Consider the following 8,187-nt stretch of genomic DNA (forward strand, 5'->3'; position numbering starts at 1 on the left):
GAAGGGGTTAACTTCTTTTCCTGCCAAGGTCATCAAGAAGAAAACCATCCTCGGAGACTTGCTAACATTAACCTGAGGACTAAAGATTAGGGTTGTGGAGGGACCTTTGAGCTACGAGGCTTTCACAGTCAAAATGCACTGAATCAGAAAAAAAATTAAAATAAGGAGCAAGGCCACTTCAAGGAAAAGCTCAAATTTTATATTCTTTAAGAAGAAATGCATCTTCGTTCCTTTTAGGACTAGTACAAACTCACAGAACGTGTCTGATTGCAATAAGACAGTATTTGGAAGGCGGCATAGTATCAGAAAGGTCACATACAGGCTTTGGTGATGAAAGACTTGTTTAAAACCTGGTGCACACTTAATAGCTATGTGGCCTTGATCAAAGACACACAACTGCTATTGCCTTAGTTTCCCAGTCTCAAAAATAGATATTCCCATGTCTATCTTGCAGGATTTTTAGAATTAGAGATAACACTGAGAAAGCACTAGCACAGTGCTCTCACAAACTAGGTCCCCAGTCAGTGGTAGGCAATAATAATACAATATTAATGATGTGAGAATAATCCAGGTTCTTTACCCTCTCAGAGATGGGCTAGAAAAGCTGGGATAGAGGAAGAGGGTGCCCTGTTCCTCTGCAAGGGTTACATGACTTTCAGAGAGGTAGGAGAGATTCTGTCAAGCCAGAGAAACAATAAAACAAAAATATTTTAGATAAATGAGAAGAGTGGCCAGGCACGGTGGCTTATGCCTATAATCCCAGCACTTTGGGAGGTCGAGGTGGGCGGATCATGAGGTCAGGAGTTCGAGACCAGCCTGACCAACATAGTGAAGAGACCAACCCCGTCTCCACTAAAAAGACAAAAATTAGCCAGGCGTGATGGTGTGTGCCTACAATCCCAGCTACTCAGGAGACTGAGGCAGGAGAATCACTTGAACCCGGGAGGTAGAGGTTGCAGTGAGCTGAGATTGAGCCACTGCACTCCAGCCTGGGTGACAGAGGGAGACTCCATCTCAGAAAAAAAAAAAAAAAAAAAAAAAAAAAAGAGAGAAGGGCACACTGGGTGAACAAAGTTACATTGCTTAACAGGCAGCCCTAAATACTGAAATTTATGGGAAATTCAACTGTGGGACAAGTACTTATAATTAGTACCGTTAATTTTCTCATAGACTCTAAATATGCTGAGGAACTTATAGATTGTTCTGTTAAATTGATTAATTCTGCCTCTTGTTTACACTGATGAGAAGAAATGCTTTGCTAGACCCAGAAAATCAACACTGGTCTGAATAATCACAAGTTCTGAATTATGGGTTTATGACACAGCCAGGTAAAGCTATGCTTGATTTTCCTGTATTCAAAATCTCCTGCTTCATGACATATTCTTCTTTAAATTGAGACAATTCCTATTTAGGCTTCTATAATCAGCAAGTGGACCATGGGCATTTTTTAAAGTTTTTTTTTAATTGTGGTAAATTACTTAACATAAAATTTACCTTTGTAATCATTTTTAAGTGCACAGTTCTGTGACATTAAATATATTTACACTGTTGTGCTACCATCATGACCATCCATTTCTAGACCTTTTCCTCTTCCCAAACTGAATCTCTGTACCCATTACACACTAACTCCCCATTTCCCTTCCCCCAAGTCCTTGGATACCACTATTCTACTTTCTCTCTCTATGCATTTAACTATTCTAGGTATCCTATACACGTGGAATCATACAATACTTGTCCTTTTGTGTCAGGCTTATTTTATTTAGCATAGTGTGTTTAAGGTTCATTCATGTTGCAGCATGTATGGGAATTTCATTCCCTATTACGGCTCAATGATAGTCCATTGTATGTATATACCACATTTTGTTTATCCATTCATCTACTGATGGAAACTTGGGTTGTGTTACCTTTTGGTTATTGTGAATAATGTTGCCATGAGCATGCGTGTACAAGTATCTGTTTGAGTCCTTGCTTTCAATTCTTTTTGGAGTATATACCTAGGGATGGTACTGCTGAATCATATGGAAATTCTATGTTTAACTTTTTGAGAAACTATCAAACCATTTTCTTTTTCCTTTCTTTCTTTCTTTATTTTTTCGAGACAGAGTCTGGCTCTGTCGCCCAGGCTGGAGTGCAGTGGCGCTATCTCAGCTCACCGCAACCTCTGCCTCCCGGGTTCAAGCAATTCTCCTGCCTCAGCCTCCCGAGTAGCTGGGATTACAGGCGTGTACCACCATGCTCAGCTAATTTTTGTATTTTTAGTAGAGACAGGGTTTCACCATGTTGGCCAGGCTGGTCTCGAACTCCTGATCTCAAGTGATTCACCTGCCTCGGCCTCCCAAAGTGCCTGGATTACAGTTGTGAGCCACCGTGCACGGCCTACCAAACCGTTTTCTATAGTGGGTGCACTATTTTCACAGTCTCACCAGCAGTGTAAGAGGGTTCTAATTTCTCCACATCCTCAGCAACACTTATTTTCAATTTTTTTTGTTTATAACCATTGCAGTGGGTATGATGTAGTATTTCATTGTGGTTTTGATTTGCATTTCTTTAGTAACTAATGATGTTGAGTATTTTTAATGTGCTTATTACTAGTATATCTTCTTTGGAGAAATATTTATTCAAGTCCTTTGCCCATTTTTGAATTGGGTTGTTTGGGCACCTTTTAGAAATGTTATTTTTTTCTCTTCTTTTTTTCATGTCAGAGAGGTAATGTGCCTACCTTCTACTCCTAACAAGGTTTGAGGGAGGCACATCTCACATATATGTGTGAAAAACAAATCATCGCACTTATGAACCACAAAAGGATTTAGTCAGTTCCAGCAATGGAGCAGTGTAAATTATGCTCAACAAGAAAAATCAAACAAATTTTTAAAATTAGAAACAAACTTGAAGATACATTTTCTAGGAACTATGGAGAGTAAATTATATATCTTAAGCGAAGAGGAAGAAACAGAGAAAAATAAAAGAACCAGAAAGCTTCAGGGAGATGAAGAGACCATAAGAGATGCTATTCTTTTAGTTGGGATAACTAGGCTGCCATGGCTATATCGTGTTTGACTAAATGAGTGTTGGGCGAGGGGTGTGAGACAAGACTGTAAATTGAGGATAAAAGAAAATCAGGAAGAAGTATTAAGTCCAAGTGATAATAGATATAAAGATTAGCATTCTAATGAAACATTGGTATTTGGTTAGAGTAAGATATGTTGTGCAAATAAAATTGCATCCTGGAGTTCATTTGTTTGGCATTTGTTCTAAAGTATTTTCAGGCCAGGCGTGGTAGCTCACGCCTGTAATCCCAGCACTTTGGGAGGCCAAGGCGGGCACATCACCTGAGGTAGGACGTTCAAGACCAGCCTGGCCAAGATGGTGAAACCCTGTCTTTACTAAAAATATAATAATTAGTTGGGCATGGTGGTGCATGGCTATAATCCTAGCTACTACTTTGGAGGCTGAGGCAGGAGAATCGCTTGGACCCGGGAGGCGGAGGTTGTGGTGAGCCGAGATCATGCCACTGCTCTCCAGCCTGGGCGACATAGTGAAACTCCATCTCAAAAAAAAAAAAGTGTTTTCAGATTTCATTATTATTTAAGTTTATTATATGCTTTTGATATGAACAAGGTAAAATATCTCTACTTCAATGAAACAAGTCTTAGCTTATGTCTTATAGCTCAAACCTTGAGGGCTGTGGCATACAACTGCCATCTGGTGACAGTATGTTCGCATAGCAGCGTTAGGTATTCAATACATTTTAAAAAAAAACCTACTTGTGGGCAGACTTTGCAAAACTAAAGTCATGATATAATAGTTAAGTGTCCCAGGGGTCTAAATTAATAAGATGTTTTATTTAAAAACGATAACATATAGACCAAGCATGGTGGCTCACGCCTGTAATCCCAGCACTTTGGGAGGCCAAGGTGGGCAGATCACTTGAGGTCAGGAGTTCAAGACCAGCCTGGTCAACATAGTAAAACCCCATCTCTACTAAAATACAAAAATTAGTTGGGAGTGATGGTGCATGCCTGTAACCCTAGCTACTAGGGAGGCTGAGGCAGGAGAATCACTTAAACCTGGGAGGCGGAGGTTGCAGTGAGCCAAGATTGGGCCATTGCACTCCAGCCAGGGCAACAGAGTGAGACTCTGTGTAAATTAATAAATAAATAAATAAATAAATAGTCTTTTTAAAAAAAGAACGTAACATATCAACCTCTGATAATACTTCTTTATGGAAATCAAAGTGATGCAGAGACTGTTCCTATTTATTATTGGCAAAATGGAATTTTTTATGGACACAGTTTATAAATTGTGAATGGTTTCCTTGTCTTAGTGATTTGATTTACACTTGAATATACTGTAAATGTACATGGCTGAGAAAGTGATTAAATTTTTAAAAAAGAATTGCATCTGAGAGGAGATGTTTTGTAAGCTGTAAATCTCTCATTTTAAAGTTTATAGTCATTTCAAGAAAATCAAGCATCCTTTTTTCTATTGTGTAGTTCAGTCTTTTTCTTTTTTCTTTTCTTTCTTTTTTTTTTTTTTTTTTCGGCCTGGCCGTTTTCTCTCAAAAGATCAACCATTTTCTTTGTCATGTTAAAGTTCTTAATGCTTTTAGAATTTATTTTACTTGAAGAAATAAGTTCGATAAGTCAAAGCCCAAGATGATTTCAGGAGTAATAGACTTTCTTTTGAAAATAGGTATAATACTGGTTGCACAAATGTAAATGATCTGCTCTAATCATCTAAAGTCTGTAAGTTTGGTAGGGACAGACGACCCAATCTCTGGCTGTCTTCTCTTTTGAGTCCAATTGTGAAAGCTTGTCTCTTACTAGTCTCATTTTAATTAACTGATAACGGGAAACAATGATGAAGTGGCCTGAGGGAAAGCTCCAAGCTATGCAACTGAACATCACAAGACTGGCTCTAGAGTCTAAGAAAAACTAAAGTATTGCTTAGTTTTTAATTTTTTATTTTTTAACTTTCTTTTCTTTTTGTTTTTGTTTTTTCTTTGAGACAGAGTCTCGCTCTGTTGCCGAGACTGGTGTGTAGTGGCTCAATCTCGGCTCACTGCAACTTCTGCCTCCCAGGTTCCAGAGATTCTCTTGCTTCAGCCTCCCGAGTAGCTGGGATTACTGCCTCTCAAAGTGCTAGGATTATAGGCGTGAGCCTATATTGCTTAGTTTTAAAGTAATAATAATAATAATAATAATAATAACTCCGGGACAATTAGAGTTAGGAAGGAAGGAGAGTCTTAAATACCTTCCTAATTACAGTGGTCTGGGAAGTTTGCTTAAGAAATTTTAGAATTTTATAAAGAATGCCATTTTCCCGAGGAAAACAGTCTATTTTGTTGAAATACATTAGTTGAATTTGTAAGTGACTTTTAAATCTTCTTGTAGCTCCCTTTGTGAGCAATTACCTACCTATTTCTTTGGTTCATAGTAAGGAGTTACAGGCAAGAGAGGAAGGTATGGTGCCAGGGGGAAGATTTATTCAGGCATCCACAGGAAACTCCTCGGGACATTTCCCTGAATCTTACCTCCATTATAAGTGATCAAGTCTTATTATGAGCCTTAATTGATACTTAACACATGTATCCAGTACTAGGCTCTGACATCTTTAGTGTTAGCTTGAATAAAGTGAGTAAATAGTCAACAGTCTTAAAAATCGACTGATGTCTGCTTTTATCCATCTGTTTTTTACCCATCTGAAGCAAGTAGTTTGATGATAATGTTCCCCAATAATCAGTAGTTGGGAGTCAAATGGATACCTTGCTATCAATAATTTTAGTATGTCTTCACAGTAATGTCTGGATATCCTCTATTTTCTGCTGCTATAGACACCACACAAGTGTAGGTCTTAGTATAAAAATTGCAACAATTAAGTGGTTTTCTGTGCCCCCACTTCTGTCGCATCTGGCCCATCTGGTATGGAGGTAAGTTAAATCCATTTTTGCCGACATCATTTTCTCTTACCCAAGTTCTTAGAATGTTTACAATTTATGTAATATAGCAAATCCAAATTCACTGGTCTGAGGTTCATTCATGTTGATCTCTTGTGGCACTAGTTTTTGGATTCCCGAGCCACCATGTAAGAATACACTTACCCTACTAAAAGGATCACATAAAGAGGAGGAGAGTTCTAGTTGAGACCAGTCTTTAAAGCCATCCCCTACAAGAGACCAGGTATGTGAGTGAATTTGTTTTGGACCCTGCAGACCAGCTCAGCTGCTGAGTACCATTGAGTAACTTCAAGAGAAGGGCAGAGGAATTGGCCAACTGATCCCTGCCTGGATTTCTTACCCACAAAATTATGAGACATAATAATTTTTTTTGGTTTTAAGTTTTAGGAATGGTTTGTTACATTGCAATAGATAAAGCAAAACCTAGCTAGCCTTCTACTCTTCCTTCAAGAGTTAGTTTAGGCTTCATATCTAGGAAACATTTTCAGTTTTCCTTTTTAACTCCCCTTCTCAGTTTGGATTAGGTGCACATTTTCTTTGTTCCCATGTCATATGAGTACTTCTTACACTGTATTCTATATTTCTAAGTTTATGCTATGTGCTCCACTAAACCGTGGGCTCTTTTAGGGTATGTCTTATTCCCCTTTGTGAGAGGAACTTACCCCAGGACTTAGCACATAGTGGCTATTCAAAATAATGACTAAGTCATAGAATCTCAGGGTTGGATGGACTTTGGATGTCATTTTAAATAATTTGATCTACCAAATATTTGTTCCTTCAGCCTGTGTGGGAAGTCCCTCTCATGATGAGAACTTATTGCTTCTGGAGGCGGCTTATCTTTAAACAGCTCAGACTATGAGCACATGCTTGTCAGCTTAACACTCTCCCCCTCCAATAATTTTTTTCATTCCAGTTCATCTCAAGGCTCATAAACTTGTTAATATGTCCGTTTGTGTTCACTTACCATAAGCTTTTTAGTGTTTATACCATGTCTACCTAACTGCATTGTAAGCTTCAAATAAGGTAGCTATCTTAGACATATTTTCTTTTCCCTGCTGGAATGTGCTCCACCCAGAAGTAACAATTTCTGCTCTTAGCTGATAGACCAGTAGAATGAACTGGGTAAGAAAAAGAAAAATCACAAAAAAGAAAAACGAGAAACAAGAATGAACTGACTAAGTATGGGCTCTGGAGTCAGACATCTTAGGTTCAAATCCTGACACTCTCACATACTACTGATTATGCGAAAATAGATAAGTTGCTTGATTTAAACAAGTCTGTTTTCCCATCTGAAACAAAACAGAGAGGGTGACTTCCTTGTACATGCATTTACATAGCACTTTATGTATATAATATTATTTATATAGTACTTAGCCCAGAGCCGAAAACATATAAAATGCTTAATGTGTGAATCTAATAACTACTATAGGTACACATTTCATAGGTTTATTCATTTAAAGGAAGAAAAAAAGGAAAAAAAAAGAAACACAGTGCCAGTTGACTAAATTAAGCATTCTTTCTCATATTGAGCAGTGGATAACTGCCTGGTTTTATTTTGTCTTTCTTATCTGTTTCCCTCACCTATGCCTGGCTCCTTTCTCTATAAAACTTTACTATGGTGGCATTCCATTTTTTAAAGCTTATCTGCTTTTGCCTTTTCTTTTTAAAAAACTTTTACTTCTAACTCTGAAAGAGAGATAGAAGATTTGAATGTGCAAATAACCTCATCTGTATACAAGATGATAGATGCTTTTGTCACAACCATAGATAATCACAAAACCATTTGGATTAAAGCCTGTGTTTCACTTGCAAAAACAGTAAGGCATTGTATAGACAAATTCATCACCTAATTTCATTGGTAAAAATGTCCAAGTTCATACCATAAAGAATTAAGATATTATTCTACTATGGTTTCAGCCTAGCTCTGTGACTCTTCCATGTCTCAGCTTTCTCTACCATAAAACACTTAATCATGATTTAGAGTCTAAAAAGAAGAAAATGAGAAGAAATAAAATAAAATAAAACAGTTAAAAGAGTAATTTCCTATTTACCTCTCAGGATTGCTGTGAATATCAATGTAATGAGGTTCTTGAGGGTAGGTATTAGGGTGGGGGAATGCTTCCTTTCCACTTCAGATGTTTCCTCCCAGGTGGAAGGACATCCATATGTGTAACACTTCTGGCACTGATTTGTTCCATACTCATTCTTAACTGAGGATGGGTGAGGAGCAC

General features: G+C 37.9%; 1 pseudogene; it reads right to left on the reverse strand.

Annotated features, from left to right (window-relative positions):
- Positions 1–2,696: 2,696 nt before the first annotated feature.
- LOC116812381 (small nucleolar RNA U13) lies at positions 2,697–2,806 on the reverse strand (annotated as a pseudogene).
- Positions 2,807–8,187: the final 5,381 nt, after the last annotated feature.

The sequence above is a fragment of the Hylobates moloch genome, unplaced genomic scaffold (genome assembly GCF_009828535.3).
Source record: "Hylobates moloch isolate HMO894 unplaced genomic scaffold, HMol_V3 SCAFFOLD_7, whole genome shotgun sequence".
NCBI lineage: Eukaryota > Metazoa > Chordata > Mammalia > Primates > Hylobatidae > Hylobates > Hylobates moloch.